General features: G+C 40.2%; 1 protein-coding gene across 2 annotated transcripts in view; it reads right to left on the minus strand.

Annotated features, from left to right (window-relative positions):
* The window catches only part of CENPP (centromere protein P), a 163,056-nt gene that overhangs the window by 99,346 nt on the left and 45,351 nt on the right, over positions 1 to 18,359 (minus strand). The gene's annotated exons all lie outside the window — the stretch shown is intronic.

Below are 18,359 nucleotides of genomic sequence, written 5' to 3' on the forward strand. Positions count from 1 at the left end.
TGTACAATTCATTCATATTAATACTTATATCTAGGCTTTTAGCCTATTACCAATATTTCTTCCAAGAGCAATTTTTATGATATGCTGCTGTGGGACAGGTGGGGAAAAACTTTCCTTTCTGTGTACCTCCTTCACTTTATGTAGCAAATCCTGTGTGTGGTTTGCCTCCTTGCACTCATGGTGTTGTTACTCCCTTTACAATAATTTAAATATATGGCCCTTCCTATCAGTCTCATTGACAAGGAGAACAGGTGAGGTCCCTACAGACTGGAGGTGGGCAAATGTTGTCCTCATCTTCAAAGGGGGGGGGAGAAGACCCAGGTAACTACTGACCAGTGAGCTTGACATGGATACCAGAGAAGGTCCTTGAACAGAAAATTCAACAGTTGATCTGTGAGCATCTAGAAAATGATGCTGTGATTACTAAGACCCAGCATGGGTTTCTCAAAAATAAGTCATGCCAAACAAATCTGATTTCTTTTTTTGATGGAATTACCAACTTGGTGGATCACAGAAATGCTGTGGACAAAGTGTATCTTGATTTCAGTAAGTCCCCCATGATATCCTTGTGAGGAAAGTGGCAAAATGTGGGTTGAACGAGGTAACTGTTAGGTGGATTTGTAGCTTGACTGATTGAACCCAAGAGTACTCATTAATGATTCCTCACCATCCTGGAAAAAAGAGACAAGTGGGGTGCCGCAGGATTCTGTCCTGGGGCCATTGTTGGTCAGCGTCTTTATAAATGACTTGGATGAAGGAATTGAGGGGATGCTCATCAAATTTGCCAATGACACCAAACTGGGAAGGGTAGCTAATGCCACAGAAGACAGAACCAGAATTCAAAATGATCTTAACAGATTGGAGAACTGGGCGCAAGCTAAAAAAACAGAATTTCAATAGGGACAAATGTACGGTTCTGCACTTAGGCAGGAAGAATAAGATGCACAAATATAGGATGGGGGACACCTGGCTTACTAGCAGTACATGTGAAGACGATCTAGGGGTCTTAGTGGACCACAACCTTAACATGAGTCAACAGTGTGACACAGCAGCAAAAAAAACCTAATGCTATTCTAGGCTGCATCAACACAAGTATAAGGTCCAGATCAAGGGAAGTAATAGTACCACACTATTCTGCCTTGGTCAGACCACACTTGGAATACTGTGTCCAATTCTGGCCACCACAATTTAATAAGGATGTTGACAAGATGAAACGTGTGCAGAGAAGGGCAACCAAGATGATCAAGGGTCTGGAACAGGCATAGGCAAACTCGGCCCTGCAGACGTTTTGGGACTACAACTCCCATCATCCCTAGCTAACAGGACCAGTGGTCAGGGATGATGGGAGTTGTAGTCCCAAACCATCTGGAGGGCCGAGTTTGCCTATGCCTGGTCTGGAAACTAAGCCTTATAAGAAACACTTGAAGCAACTGGGCATGTTTGGTCTGGAAAAGAGGAAACTGAGAGGAGATATGATAGCCGTCTTCAAATATTTTAAGTGCTGTCATATGGAAGAGGGAGCATGCTTGTTTTCTCCTGCTCTGGAGGGTAGGAATCAAGGCAATGGCTTCGAGTTACAAGAAAGGAGATTTGCCAACTGCCAGACCTTTTGTCATTTCATGTGTGTTTTCCTTGTTTTTGTTTTATTTCCTTTTTACCTTGAACAATAGCTGGGTAGCCTAGAAGTAGTATAGGCTGCTACCTGTCCCATCATCTTGCTTTCTATTCCCCAGAATGCCTCTGAGCCCCACAAGGCTCAGGGAAATTCTTCATAGGGAATGAAGAAGGGAAAGAAAGAGGGTGGAATAGCCTGTCTCCAAAGCTCTTCAGAAACAAAAATGAAAAGGGAATCTGCCATAAATGTATGTTCTTCTCACTTGTTTTGGATTTATTGTTTTGCCCACATTTTTGTTTGGTTGTTTGGGAGTGAACTGTTTTACCTGCTTTTTGGAGGTTGTGTGTGTGTTGGCTATTCTTTGGCCAGTGTTGGCTGCTTTTGTTTTGCTTAGTTGGTTTGTATGCGTGCATGTTGACTGCTTTGTTTTCAGGAGTCATTCCTTGCCTGTTTTGAGGTGTGAGTCTGTTTGTGTTGCCTGTGTTTTCTTTGTTTTTGCTATGTGTTTTGCTAGTTTCAGCATCATGAGTTTTCCCTCTTTGAAATAGGTATAGAGTCGTGCCTGTGACAGTTTCTTAGATTTCCAAATGTGTCCTAGCAATTCACTAAAAGTATTTCAAAATACTACAAATTTTTCTGTGATTGGTACTAATTATTATTAAATTTATATACCATCCTTCATCCAAAGATCACAGGGAGGTTTACAACATAAAATAATGGCAGCAACACAATCAAATACATGAAAGTTTATCTGGATTTACTTCCACTTTTTGCATTTTGTATTTACTGTTCAAAAACTGTGGGCTCCATTTGGATGGACCATGCAACTTAAAAGAGATATCAAACAGCTGCAACCAAGATGATCAAGGGTCTGAAAAATCAAGCCTTATGAGGAATGGTTGAAGAAGCTGGGTATGTTTAGTTTAGAAAAGGGGAGACTGAGAGGAGATATGATAGCCATTTTCAAATGTCTCAAGGGCTGTTACATGGAAGAGAGAACAAGCTTGTTTTCTCCTGTTCTGGAGAGTAGGATTCAAACCAATGGCTTCAAGTTACAAGAAAGGAGATTCTGATGAAACATCAGGAAAAACTTTCTGACAGTAAGAGCTGTTTAGCAGTGGAACAGACTCCCACGAGAAGTGGTGCACTCTACTTCCTTTGTGGCTTTTAAGCAGAGGTTGGATGGCTATCTGAGTCATGGATGCTTTAGCTGAGATGCCTGCATTGAGGGGATAGGACTAGATGACCCTTGGGGTCCCTTCCAACTCTGCTACTCCTGTGTGGACCCTATGTGCATGCCAACTGAAGACTACAGTTGATGCATCTGAAGATTTCGATTATAGTCCACAAAAGCTTGCACCATAGCTGGTTGGTCTTGAAGACATCTGTTGTTTGATTACAGATTAAGCCAAATTTCAATGATTATGTACAACATACTGCAGGATTCTAATTACCCCAACATAGCCTGGAGAACCAAAAATTTCCATGAAACAGTAGCTGATACGGATATCTCTCTGTGCTTATTTTTATATGGTAACTTTTAAGATGTTTTACAGTTAGCTGAATTCCTGCGTGCACAGAATTCCTACAGATCTTTATTTTGCAGGAAACTCAGGAATGTTGTAAGAATTTAATTAAACAATTACAATGTACATAAATTTGTTCTGATACCAAGCATCTGAGTAATGTTACAGCAAACACTTTCTTCAGTTGCTGTGCTCTTGTCCTTTGCTGAACTAGTGTCCTTACCAGTGAGTTAGAGTAGTTGCAGCATGCCAATATATTATGAAGTAAATGATAAGAATAAATCCAGCTTTTAAAATAATTCCCTCAGCCTACCCTTAATGCCATGATCACACTGCTTTGTGACTAGTTTCCTGCTTCTGATTTATATATGAAAACAAAATGTTATCATAGTACTTCCAGGATTGCCATATAGGCTTACCACTAAACCACCAAGAGATAACTTGCACATGAGAATAGAGTGGTGGATGTAAAGGCAAGAAGAAGCTATATTGTGCTCCATGACAGGGAAGGCAAGCCATACAGGCAACTCTAGGCAGGAGTGCAAGAGAAGGGAATTTAAAATGGATTTTTCAGGTACACCAGAATGAGACAAAAAATTACAACTGGGTCTAAGTCGGCACATGCTGAATGTTATTGGAATGCAGAAGGAACAAAGAATGCTCAGGGTTTGGTGTTTGTTTGTTTTTTACAATAGCATAAAACCACAGTTTGCAACTATGACTACAAGTAGGTTTGGACATTGTGTTCAGTAACTACTGTTACTGAAATTGCTTGTGCAAAATTAATGACAACCATACTTATCTCCAAAACTGTAATGGAGGGAGAGTGCCTGCACAAGAATAGCCATGTGCGCATGGGTGGGGCACCCATCTCCTAACTGTGGTCATATTGGTAGGTAGTATGTCTGCACTAAACTTGGGAAACTATGACTTCTACTTAATATCACCCATACTTATTATAAACAATTCAGGACAGAATTTTGTATCATTAATGACTCTGCTAGTTATTGTAGACAAAACAATTGCACATCAGAATAAAAGGTATAAGAGGAATATATCAATGTCATTATATACAATGTGGACCCAGAAAACAAAACTAATTTTTGTGGTATCTCATCACCAAAAGGGACAATGATTTTTGCCCCTCCCTCTTCACTTCCACTTGTACTCTGTCATCTGGTCCAACTAAGGAAATATACACATGGAAACACATTTTCCAATATACTTTAAAAGAACTGGGGGGGGGGAGGAGAGAAGAATTGTGCTCAGATAATACCTTAGGGTACAGGTTTTCCAAGGCCAATAACTCCATGTCCCACACCCACAATCCCTTAAACTGGAATGGGGCAGTTTTCCTCCTTACAGTTTGTAAGGATATTTTAGTGTGGGGTGGGGAACTAGGCTCAGAAGAGGCATGTCAGGGGGGCTTCCTCCAAGGCTAGTCACCTCCACAACTGTTTGAACTGCAGGATCAACCACTTCAAGGAAGGGAAACCTTAGGCCTGGGGCTAAAAAGTAACCTCTCAGGACTCTCCCTTCAAGGCCCTGCTCTGAGTCCTACTCAAGTGCTTTTGGCTGGCTAGAATGTGTCCTTGAACTGTGATACTGCCTGTTTCTTTCATAGATGGAGGTTAGAGGTGTAGGTGGGTGGGTGGAAGACTCTAGTTTTTGCATGGCTGCAATGTAGCCTGCTGCACAAAGGTAAGAGTCCACATTCATTGCTCTGTTCACTTCTTGCTCTGGCCCTACCCGCTTTTTGTCTCTGACCCTGCCCAGAAATAGCCTTTATAGCATGCAGGAAGGTTGTCCATGAGGATGTGCAGTTCTCAAGTTGAAAAATGTTCTCCATCCCTAATTTAAGGGATCCTTTGATGTGAAGAAATTGAGTTTGGAGAATATGCACCTAAGGACCACTGAATCAAAAGAAACCAGTAACCAAGTGCTATTGCTCTTCTGCCTTGATGCAGCAAGTGCAGGCTTACACTTGCCTGCTTCTCTATTCTGTCAACCTAATAGCCAGAGTGTACATTTACTGTGGAATCCCCAACCTTTTTCTCTGTTTTGATGTCCCAGAATTTCTGCATGTGGGACAATCACTTACATATCACATCATATATGTTATTTTTTTCCATAATCTAGTAATATATTCAAGACGAAGGCTTTTATGTTCAATTTTTGTTGTTGTTTGTTTCTATTTTTGGTGAACACAGGATAGGAAGACATCCTTCAGAGATGTGAGGTGCACTTATTTGATCCACAAATGTTGTAAAAAACCATCACAAAAATAAAGGCTACTCTTTTCTAGTTTAGTTCTTTAGTGTAACAGCACCACCTAACTGTAGAATAATAAGCAAAGGCACAATTCCTACACTTTTAGACCTAATTATGGACTTACAGTAAAGAAAACCCGAAATAAACCAAACATCTATATGTATATAGATCTTAATGGCAACTTCCTAACATTGCTGTGACTCAGTTAACAGAATGTCAACAGACTGTTTGGTTCATTTTTCCGAATCTATTCCTGCTGTCAGTTTTCAGAATAATGGAGAACTGATTGTTCCTGTTAAGTAAATAACTGTAATGCACTAAAAAATTAGACACAGTGCCATGTACTGCCTCAAAGCAGCCTTTCAGTCTGCCATTCACCTAGTTACTGGCACATCCATTTGCACAAATAGTACTTTGTACCCTGGTGCCTCAGATTGGCAGAGGCAGAAATACAAAACAGTAGGCAACCTTTTTTTGGTGTGCAACCTTAACAGAGCTATTTCTCAATTCCAAAAAGCAAATGGTGAAGGTGATTGGTTTTTCTGTACACCATTAGTTTCTACAAGGTTCCTCCTTTAGTATAGTAGAACACAGGGAGTGGGGTCTGACAGTGGGTACAAGGCTTTTCTTCACAAATGTAGTAATGCATCTAATCAAACAGTGGCTCTGTATCTCTTATTTTAAAGAACTATGCAAATATTTCATAGAATCATTTGCTTCTTTAATTACATTCACAACATTCTGAACATGAGAAAAATGTTCACCATATGAATCTGACAACTACAGATGTAACCTACAGAGGCACAACAAGCTGTCTTATATCAAATCAGATCATTGTTCCACCTAGGTAAAAAAGGTAAAAGCGGCGCTCATCTCACTTTCAGGCTGAGGGAGCCGGCATTTGTCCACAGACAGCTTTCTGGGTCATGTGGCCAGCATGACAAAACTGCTTCTGGTGCAATAGAACACCATGATGGAAGCCAGAGTGCATGGAAATGCTCCATCTACCTCATCATTGTCTACGCTGACTTGCAGCAGTTATCCAAGGTTTCAGAGTCTTTCCCATCCTTCCCTGGAGAGAACCTGGTACTTTTGTCCCTTGTCCACAAGCCTCTTGCACCTGCAATAGACTGGTGTCCTCCTGACACCTCCAGCTCAAACAAACCTCAGATATACCTGTGGTTCATATATAATATCTCATTGGCTTAGCAATAACTTCTGATACTGTGGGAAACTTGCCCTGGATGAAGAACATGAACCAAGATTATGATTTCTACCAGAACTTTTAACACTTAAATTGGTACAGTACATAAGCAAAGTAAAGTTCAAATGTACAACACATGGCTAGGCCACAGCTGTCAACGTTTCCCTTTTTTAAAGGGAAATTCCCTTATTCCTAATAGGATTCCTTGCAAGAAAAGGGAAAAGTTGACAGCTATGGGCTAGGGAAGCTAAGATGCAGATCCAGCAAGCGACATGCCCCCTGATATCCCATTATATGGAAATGGGGTGGTACAACTTAGGGAGCAAGTGGGCCTGTTTCTTAGACTAGGCAAGCAAATGGACACTGCTTCAGGAAGGTTGGGCCTGACCTATCTACTTATGTCTGAGCTGGCGTTTCCGTGACCTAGGTGATGGAGGAGGCATCAGCAATTTCTCCAGATCAGATCAGATGGGTGATTCCTCTTTAGGGACTGAACCAGAGGTGGACTCAGGTAGCTCTGGAGACAAGTTGATCTCATAAGCAGAGTGTCCAAGTCAGACCCTGTTGACTCCAGAGACAGAATAGAGCCCACACGTCTGAGTAATGGGCAGGGAAACAGGCAAGGAGATAGGATGGAGAGGAATCCCCCCATTAGGACCTTCCTTGTATCCTCTTCAACCTTTCCCCCCAAAACTGTGGCAAAAAGTCAGTCCAATCCCACTGGGATCCAGGAGGGGAGCCCATAAGGCTGCTTCAGGCAATCCATGCCCACCTCTCCTACACCTATGCTATACATGTCAGGTTGGGTTTGGCAGAAAGAGGCTTTGCAAGCACTGCCAATTAGCAGTGCCTACAAAGCCCCTTGTGCAACACTTTCCAAGCACCAACAACCAGCTGATTGTCAGGTGCTTAGAAGTGTTGAACACAGAACTTGCAAAGTACTTTGCACGCTACTTTCCGAAACCTCAACAACCAACTGACTGTTGGGTGTTTGTGAAGCACTGCACACAGGGTTGAACAAGCCCTTTAAATTATCCCTTCCCAACTTCACAGGTCAACTCTGACTGGTGTCAATTACCTGGTATCACTGATGATTGACAGGTGCTGCCCACCCATCAAAGTTGGCCCACAAAGGGGGGGGCGAGCAAAGGGATAAAGATCTGGCCTGCTGAGCCACAAAGCTTTACAATCCAAGTCTACATTGAGCAACGGCAACTCTCCGGTGTTTCATACAATTTTTTTCAAGTCCAGCGATTAAATTTGGGCAGTTCTCCATACAAAGCATGGGTTCTATCACTGAGTTTGGCCCTATCCCTATAGCACTATGGAGGTGCTATGTCAACATAGTTTATCAGGTCCATTCTGAAATCCAGAGATGCTCAAACGTATGTCTAAAGAGTAATGAAAAACATGTAGCGATTAATCTTTCAGGAATATAACAATGGTAAAGTACATATGGCTACTCAACTTTTATTGGTATCATTCCTGACAATCTATACTTTTGCTCCCAAGTGCCATGAAATATATTACTGTAAGATGTTTGTATTGTCATATAAAATGTATTTAGAATTTGTTTAAGTCAAAAACTGATCCTTAATACTTATGCACTAATCAGTATAAATGTTTAATTAATATGCTTTTATCTCTGAATTATTTTAATGTATTTAATGTCTTTTATTACTTTTTCACATTTAATAAACGTAAGTTAAAATACAATTTAACTAGTCCCTCAGGTATGAATTATGATGTATTTTTATCTTCTTTTGCTCTTCTGCTTACTGCAAAAATAGAAAACTCAGTCAGACCATAGGATGGCAGTCTAATCCCACTATATCAAGGATTTATAAAAAGGGGGGGGGGGAATGGAATGCAAATAAACAAGTTTCTGAAAAATGAAGGATACTTTTACAATGCAGTTTGATATACAGTGGTACCACGGGTTACATACGCTTCAGGTTACATATGCTTCAAGTTACAGACTCCGCTAACCCAGAAATAGTACCTCGGGTTAAGAACTTTGCTTCAGGATGAGAACAGAAATCGTGCTCCGGCGGCGCGGCAGCAGCGGGAGGCCCCATTAGCTAAAGTGGTGCTTCAGGTTAAGAACAGTTTCAGGTTAAGAATGGACCTCCAGAACAAATTAAGTACATAACTAGAGGTACCACTGTATTAGAATAAACTTTCACACTATAGAGAGGATCCTGGTCCACATGAAGTAGCTCTCCTTCTGTGTATCCTTCAGCTTTAATACATTATATTATTCTATATAGCATTAGCTAAAGATTGATGATTAAGTAATTTCTACAGAAATGTGCTTTATCCATAGTTAATCCAGTACCTAAACACATTTACTAGGGAGTAAATCCCACTGGAGACAGCGGGGTTTGCTTCGAATGAGCCTCAGAAATAACCGGAAGACAGTGCATTTCTAGAAGGACTCATGCAACACACTCCCATCAGTTCATACCTGCCAATAAACAAGCAAGCTCATCCTGAACCAACTGACCTGGCTCCCACACATGGGCACAGTGTGAAGACCCTGGCTCAATTATTCCTGACAACTTTATTCCAAAAATCACTAAATGGCTTAAATGTACATCAGGTTACACATTACACAGTTCAGGAGTTCAAAGCAGAGCTCTAAGAAACATAGATAGGCACAAGCTAAGACATTATCTCAACACCTGACACATACCGTCTTTTTCGCTCTATAAGATGCACTTTTCCCCTCCTAAAAAGTAAGGGGAAATGTGTGTGCGTCTTATGGAGCAAATGCAGGCGGGAAGCTCTGCTCAGCGCTCCCTTTAAAGAGCCGCGTGGAGCGTGTGCGCAGCTCTTCGGGGCTTTTCCCCAAGGAGGGAGAAGGGCTGCCTCTTGGGGGAGCCTTAGCCGCCCACAGCCTCTCCCGGGCAGGGGATGAAGGCTCCCCTTGCCCGGGAGAGGCTGCCGCGGCTATACCATAAGCCAGGACAGCCAGTGGGATCGTGGCGCTGAGATCCCACTGGCTGTCCTGGCATCTTGTTTAGCCACACGCAGATTAGATGATTAGGAAAGACAATGATTAAGGTTTGTGCTCTTCCCCACAAAATAAAACCCAAATGAAGATACAGAAAGAGAAGCTGTCCTTCTCTGAATAATAACGCATTTGTTGTAAGATGAAAGAAAAAAATGGCAACATTATTTCTTCAATGTAGAGAAGGCCAGGGAATATCTCCACTAGTCTGCTGCAGTTATTTCCAGCATCATCAAGGACTTATATTTTTCTTTTTGGCTATCTTCTCTTGGTTTAGTGATAAATCTACCTATTCCTAATGTAAAATAATTTTAGAGTGAAATGCCATATTACGTTTATTGTAAACTAGGGTTATTGGCGGGATTTCTACCACCCACAAAGAATCAACCTTTGGAACGATTACATATTATGCCAAGAGAAATTCTGCAAGTAATTTTTATTGAGAACTTATGAATGCACTGTAAATTGTATGTTGTTGTTTAGTCGTTTAGCCGTGTCCGACTCTTCGTGACCCCATGGACCAGAGCACGCCAGGCACTCCTGTCTTCCACTGCCTCCCGCAGTTTGGTCAGACTCATGTTTGTAGCTTCGAGAACACCGTCCAACCATCTCGTCCTCTGTCGTCCCCTTCTCCTTGTGCCCTCAATCTTTCCCAACATCAGGGTTTTTTCCAGGGAGTCTTCTCTTCTCATGAGGTGGCCAAAGTATTAGAGCCTCAGCTTCACGATCTGTCCTTCCAGTGAGCACTCAGGGCTGATTTCCTGAAGAATGGATACGTTTGATCTTCTTGCAGTCCATGGGACTATCAAGGGTCTCCTCCTGCCCCATAATCCAAAAGCATCAATTCTTCGGCGATCAGCCTTCTTTATGGTCCAGCTCTCACTTCCATACATCACTACTGGGAAAACCATAGCTTTAACTATACGGATCTTTGTAAATTGTATACAAAATGATAAAACTTCTAATATAGGTCAAAATGAAAAGCACAGCTCATCCTCCCACAATAAGAATGGAGAAAATGAGTCAAGGACCTTCTTATTCTTCAAAGAGGAGTAAAACAAACCATACCCAGAACCAGCAATTTCTTTGAGGTTTTCAAAGTATGGGTAGAGATCAGGAAGGATCTGGCCAACATGAGAAGTATGAAAAAGATACACATCTAACATTTCTACCATCGTAAACCAAAAATCACATGCTAGTACACAAAGGATGCTACTGCATACCACTGAAGGATACTGCTGAAATGTACTTAGAACACAAGCCTAACTTGAACAACAACATCAATTGGTGGTTTATATTTTTTCACAAGTAAATTAGCTATTTATTGGAGAAGATCAGCAGTAGCACAGTATATAGCATGCCAGATTTTTAGGGACATTATCATGTTACAGTGGTTCCACTTCTACTACATTTCATGAAGGTGGTGCTGAAATATTACAGCTTTCCCCCTACTATTCAATGTCTACACAAAAGCAGAGAAAAGTAATCTGGGGTGTGGCTGAGATGCGTCAAACTTAAATCTAGAGAAGACGAAGGTACTGTTCATGGGTGATTCAACTGCTCAATAAATGGTTCTCAAATTAAATAGTTTTGAATGGGCTTACACTTCCCTGAAAGAGCAGGTTGGTAGCTTGGTGGTACTCTTAGCTTTTAGCTTTTTCACTTGCAGCACAGGTAGCCATGGTGACAGAGAGTGCCTTGTATCAGGTTTGGTGGATAAATAAACGTGTTGCAAAGTTATCAGTGCTCTAGTAACCTCCCAGGTGGATTACTACAATGAGTAATCTGTGGTCTGCCTTTGAAAATGCTCTGGAAAAGAAATTTCAGTTAACCCCCCCCCCCGAAAGACAAGATTATTAATAGGAACGGGTAGATATCAGCACATGATGTCAGTGCTTGGTTATCTGCACTGGTTTCCAATCTATTTCTAGGCCCAATTCAAATGCTGTTGTTAACCATTAAAACCCTAAATGGCTTGGAGACAGAATACCAGAAGAATTGGCTCCTTTCATATATACCTCCCCGGACCTTAAAATTTTTCACTACAGGCCATTCTCATAGTTCCTCTTCCTAATGAGTTGAGGCAGTTAGGAAAGAACATTTTCAGTAGTTGCTCTCATATCAAATGTTAATTTTACTGCTGGTTTTCATTGTTTTATTGCTCTCATGTTGCTTATGATGGTTTCATACTGACTTTTGTGCTTCTATAGTTTTTCTGTATTGTTTTTAGTTGTGATTGTATCAGTATCATTTTAAATTTGTGAATTGTCCAGAGAACATGTTTAATTGGGAAGTAAAGGTAAAGGGTAAAGGGACCCCTGACCATTAGGTCCAGTCGTGGCCAACTCTGGGGTTGCAGCGCTCACCTCACTTTATGGCCGAGGGAGCTGGCGTACAGCTTCCGGGTCATGTGGCCAGCATGCCTAAGCTGCTTTTGGCGAACCAGAGCAGCACACAGAAACGCTGTTTACCTTCCCGCTGGAGCTTTTGAACTGCTAAGTTGGCAGGAGCAGGGACTGAACAACAGGAGCTCACCCCATCATGGAGATTCGAACCGCCAACCTTCTGATCAGCAAGTCCTAGGCTCTGTGGTTTAACCCACAACGCCACCCACATCCCTCAATTGGACAGTAGATAAAAGCAATAAAGAATACAATACCATGCAGTGTCCTATTGAACACAATGGGATTTACTTTTGAGTAGAAATTTATAAGATTGCATGGTAAATCTGTAAGAAATGTAAAAAATATGAGAAATTGTTCTTTGATTTCCTCCTGCTTTTCTAATTAATGCAAACACTGATAGCTGCTGTTCAGTTTTTAAACAATTTGTTGAGTATTATTTTCCTAGCTAATAAAAGTCACCAGAAAAATGCAAGTGCAAAAGAAGCATATAATTCAATAAGAGTTTTTAATCTCTTCTCTTTTAAAACTATTATTGTATACACTCTTAAGAAATATGGTTACTCAGTGGAAAGAGACTGAGAATACTTTTTGTGTTCAGTAAAACTTAAGAATCTGCTTTCTATTTGTTTCTGGGAAGACTCGAGGTTTCAGAACAAAGCTGCTAACAAGAAACATATGGGAAAGTTTTGCAGTAAGTGAACAACTGGCTTCAGCTCCAAATGCCACGTATCACATTCCAGTGTCTCAGACAATCTGGGAAGGAGCTTGTAACAGTTACCTTACTTGTTCAATCACACAACAGTGCACATAAAATGTCAATTTTAAAAGATTATTATGTAGAACCACTAAAAAATCAACAAACTTCTAAAGTGACAAAGCTGGAAACACTACTCAGATATTCAATTTGAAGTAAGTAGTTGGCCAGCATAAATCTGGAAAAATATTCAATAAAAATTAGCTGAGCTACATGTGCTGCCAGGAGCCAGACTTGCTGCAGTTTGTTTACAAAATATGAATGTATCAGTACAAATGTGACTTTAGAGTTTTTAACTATATAGTTTCTGGGAAATAAGGATAGGCTATCATTCCCTGCTTTTTACTTGACACCAAGTTAATACAGAATATTCTTAGGAAGCATTCTAGGCGAAATGTTGTTATTTTATTCCACAATCAGGCTCCAATGAAACATGGTAATACCTTCTTTGTAGTTTCTGAAACTGAGCACATCAAGTGAGTGTGGGAAATGTCTCTTTCAAAACTCAAGCTAAATAAGGAAAGTGTATACATAGCATAGCTTCTCAGTTTAATTCTGCTGAACTGCATTATTTCTAGTTTTTAAACATTTAGTGTGATGGACACACATTTCCAATAGTAATATCTATTTCAAGCAATTATATCCCCGCCCACTAAATCCTTGTTAACTAGAAGGATTAATAATTTAATTTTTTCTCATTTAAATGTGTGCATACCAGCAAAACATAGGTCTTGTTCACCACTGTTTACTCTTGCTGCTAATTGTGTTCAATAACCATCACACTCCAGCAGAGTACCCTTAAAATCTTTTTTAAAATAATTTTTATATATACAATAAGACATATAGCAGTCTGGTTCATACATGCTTTCATCAAATTCCTTTTATAACATCATTGTCCAAGTGACATGCTATCTGTGTCTCTGAAAAGTACAGTCAAGATGACAGCCACTGATCCTATTCAGGAACCATGTATGTGTTTCATAAAAAGGTCAATCTCCACGTACTGATCAGCATGAAGGCAGATGTTACCATCATGCATCCACTAAGAATGCATAGCCTTGGAAGATTATATCTTGAATCATTTCTACCCAGCTTCCTGATTCAGATTCTGAAATAGCTTTTGCCACCCTGATTGATGACTTCTATATGCTAATTTTTCTTGCTCTCTCAGCAGCTTTAGATAACATAATCTATAGTATCTTTCTAGAATGACTTTATGGATTGGGAGTTAAAGGCATGGCACTACAGAGTTCTTGCAGCACCCTACAGTTCCTACCCATTGGACTAGTTCCAGAAAATAACAGTGGAGGACCTCTCCTCAGTTCCTTGGAAGTTGTGCCATGGGGCCCTGCAGGGATCCATTTTGTTCCCTATGGTATTTAACCTCTATATGAAACCTTTCAGGGACTTTTGGAGTGAGGCTTCCCCAGTATGTTGGTCACCCCCAGCGCTCTCTTCCTTTTCTATTGAAATCAGGTGCAGCTGTACAGGTACTTAATTGATACCTAGAAGCAGTGAACTGAATGAGAGCCAATAAACTGACACTGAATTCCAACACAAAAAAAGTGCTGTAGATTTGCAGTTATTGGGAGCAGGCTATTCTGGATGCATTCCACACAAAGGAGTAGATGTGTAGACTGAAGGCATTTCTTCATTCTAACTTGTCAGTGAATGCCCAGGTGGCTACAGTGGCATGGAATGCCTATTTCAGCTGCAGATCAAAGGCAGTCACTCCTGGACAGGTATAGCCTGGCCACAGAAATCCATATCCTTGTAATTTCCCAGCTAGACGTTTGTAATGAATTTTATGAGGGTTGTCCTTGAAGATGGTTCATAGAGTGGAACAAGTACAAAATGTAGCTGAAAAGGTGTTATATGATCTCATACAGCCATCTTGGACAACACAGGTCCTGAAATACTTGCACTGGCTGCCTTTTCATCACAGAGCTCAATTGAAGGTGCTGCCTTTGATGTGAAAAGCCCTAAGCAGCTTAGGACCTTGCCACCTAATAAATTGTAATGAATTATTTGCTTCATAATCTTATATTTGATGAATTTTATAGTTATGACCCATTTTGTAATGATGGGCAGGATAGAAATGTTAAATAAACAAATAATTCTTTTAAATATAAACATGATTGATGACACCAATATTTCCCACAGAGAGATATTTATGTAGGGCATGCACTGTTTGATCACAAGAAGAGGTTTACTATTACAAAATATTGATATATTTATTGTTTTGATGTAGAAGTTTATAAATGACTGAATAAATAAATAAATAAATAAATAATGGCTACTTTGTGACAAATTGATATCACTAGCTTGTCATTTGTTGCTTTGAAGACTTTCCCCAACTCCTACTAAAATGGCATATCACAGATTTGCTAATTTCAAAGTTTTGCTCTTACTTTTTTATTTCAGCATTTGAATTAATAAGATCAGATAGAGATATCTGAAACATGATGTTCTTATGTTAACTACAAGTGTTTTGTTTACTATGTGAATTGCCTTTCCATTAATGGAAGTCTTCCTTCTGTTGACAGAAGAGACTCTTGATACAATGGAGGTGCCTGCTGCCAGAAGAGGAGAAGCAGTTTTCATTGGCAGCCCCCACAGCCATCTTCTATGATGGATGCTTCAGGGAGTGCTCCAGCTGTATGAAGCAGATTCTTTTTTAGGACACACAGGGCTGCTGGGGTAGGGGAGGGTCACATACTGCCTTTCCACCAATAGGAACACCCTGTTAGTGGAAATCTGCTCACAGAGTGTTAGGATCCAATCCTATATTTCTGTCTTAAAGCATACTACTGAATTTCCAAAAATAATTCAGGCAACATAGTAAAACTTGTATTGATAAAAATGTAAGGAGAACCCTGCTGGAACAGGGCACAGGTCTACCTAGTACAGCACAAGATATGGAAATTGTGAAAGTGATTTTTAAAATGAAATGTTATGAGCACATCATCCCACCCATCTGCCGGGCAGGAAATATGTCGCTCCAACACATTTTAATACTTCTGTCTTAAAATTAAAAAAATCAACTACTGCATATCTTAATCTACTGTTAAATATTTGTGGCACATAAATGCAAGCCAGGAACCATCTTACATTATTTGATTGTGAATGAAATGGCTGACCTGGTATTTGCTGGCTATATGAAGCTAGGAGAGCAGAATTGGTCCAGCCCCAGACAGTGTCACTGAATACTCAGTACAGCATTAGGCTTGAGTGGCAAATATCAGTCACGGGGCAATCCCAGCAGACAATTCAATTGTTTTATTGATGCATTTTAAAAATTGCTGTTTTATAATTCAAGTAGGTTATCAAACCAACTTAAACCACACATTACTCGCTAAGTGACCTTGAGCTAGTCACCATCTCTTAGCCTAACCTACCTCACAAGGTTGCTGTGAGGGTAAAATGAGAAGAACCATGTATACCACCTTGAACTCATTAGAAGAAAAACAGTGTTTTAGGTCTTCAAATAGGCTCTGTGTTTTGTTTGGCCATATAGAACATGGGGTTTTCACCATCTGCACGCTTTAGTGATGTCCTGATGGCAAAGTAGATATGGAGGTCTAGGAACTACCATGTCTATTCCTGAGGTTAGCCTTGTATTTCATAATTCATTTATACTATCCACAGGATAACCATTAACATGAATAATCCTTATTTTATATAACTCAAACTATATGCACAACTTTTTAAAATGTATGGCTGTGTTCCTGTCTCAAGAGATTTGCAATTCATACATAAAACAGAGAAGATTACATAGAAAGGGGAGGGAAATGGATGCAGGAATAGAGACACCAAGAATATGAAACTATTTCAGTTATACATACTTTTGTACAGGAGGGTATGGAATTTAGGGGTTGCTGTGAAAACATTTTCATAATAGAATTTCCCCTGTAGAATTGTGCAAGCCAGTTGGATCCATTAGGCTCCAGGTATGAACCAGCCTAATTGATTGTGTCATAGGGAGGGTTTGAGAGGCAAGAATCCAGGTATTCACAGGGTAATGACAAATGGAGTGATGAATGGTAATTTAATGTTAGGGTGAAGGGTCAGTAATAAATTATAATAGTGTTAATAATAATATTTCACTTATTTCTTCTGGTCAACTTTTCCAGGCAAGTTCCAATTTGGAATATGCTTCCCAGAAAGGACCATCTGTCTACTTTTTAGTGAGCTTTCAAAAATAGCCCAAACATAGAGTTTCAAACGACCTTTTTCAAAATAAAACTTTATTTGGTGTTGTTACTTTTACTGGTTTTTATTATATTTTGATCTAGTTTGTCGTAATGTTATTTATTTATTACATTTGTATACCATGTTTTTCTTCCACTGTAAGAAGTTGTTCCATCTGCTCAGTGTCATCCAGAGGAGCTCTTTCAGGTGACTAGCAGGCTATTCAGTCCTGGTCATGTTGGACTGTCCACCCAGAGTTAAAACTGCCAAGAGCCTGCTGTGATAAGTTACATCCTTTCCAGCTTGAACAGTAATTAATACAGTCTATGCCAGAAAGATCATTAGCTGCCTCTTGTTGTGTTTGTCTGGATCAGTTTCAGTCTTTTTCTCTCCAGTGCTGGCAGGTTGCTTAGTATGAGCAAACATAAGCAGCTAGATAGACAAAAGTTTGTTGTCAGAGGAGGCGACAGCAGGGAGTGGGACCTAAATGTGAGTAACATCTTCTGGATACACTGTTATTGTTCAAAGCATGTTTAACAGGGTGTTCCTATACATGTCTACTTAGAAGTAAAGTCCCAATGAGTGCAATGGATCTTACTCCCAAGTAAGTGGGCCTATGACTGCAGCTTTAATTTGTGACATAAATAGACTAGGAAGACTAGGAAGATTAGAAGAGCACATGAAGATTTCTGGAAATCTTGTGAGTATGCAGCATTTACCGGTACTCTGTAGTTCCATTTCTACCTAACAGGGTGGTTCCAATAAAGAGTTGTGCCATTAACCCCATGTCAATTGTACTGAATTCTGCTGAGATGTTTAACAATAGGGTTGTATTTTTGTGTTTTGCCTTCAAGTAAAGAAGGTCCACTCAAGCTAACAAAAGAATCTCTGACCAATCCGAAAGATTAACAAGTGGTAAGAAATAGAGAAGTCTACATTATCTGGGAAACTCTCAAGCATCATTTCTCAAACTTGGGTCCCCAAATGTTTGACTAAGTTCCATCATTCCTGGCCACTGCCATACCAAGATGATAGGGGGTTGTAATCATTGGGGAAGAGTGCTTTAGAATTAAATTGCAAACAGATGTTAACCACCTTCTTCAATAAAGGAGAAGAGGGACAGTTAAAAGCAGAAAATGTCACCAGCACTCAAACAGACTTTATAAGGTGGGTAGTACAGTGGTACCATCGGGTTAAGAACTTAATTCGTTCTGGAGGTCTGTTCTTAACCTGAAGAACCACTTTAGCTAATGGGGCCTCCTGCTGCCACCGCACCACCGCTGCACAATTTCTGTTCTCATCCTGAAGCAAAGTTCTTAACCCGAGGTAATATTTCTGGGTTAGCGGAGTCTGTAACCTGAAGTGTATGTAACCTGAAGT

Source organism: Podarcis raffonei, chromosome 2, assembly GCF_027172205.1.
Source record: "Podarcis raffonei isolate rPodRaf1 chromosome 2, rPodRaf1.pri, whole genome shotgun sequence".
In the NCBI taxonomy this organism is placed as follows: Eukaryota; Metazoa; Chordata; class Lepidosauria; order Squamata; family Lacertidae; genus Podarcis; species Podarcis raffonei.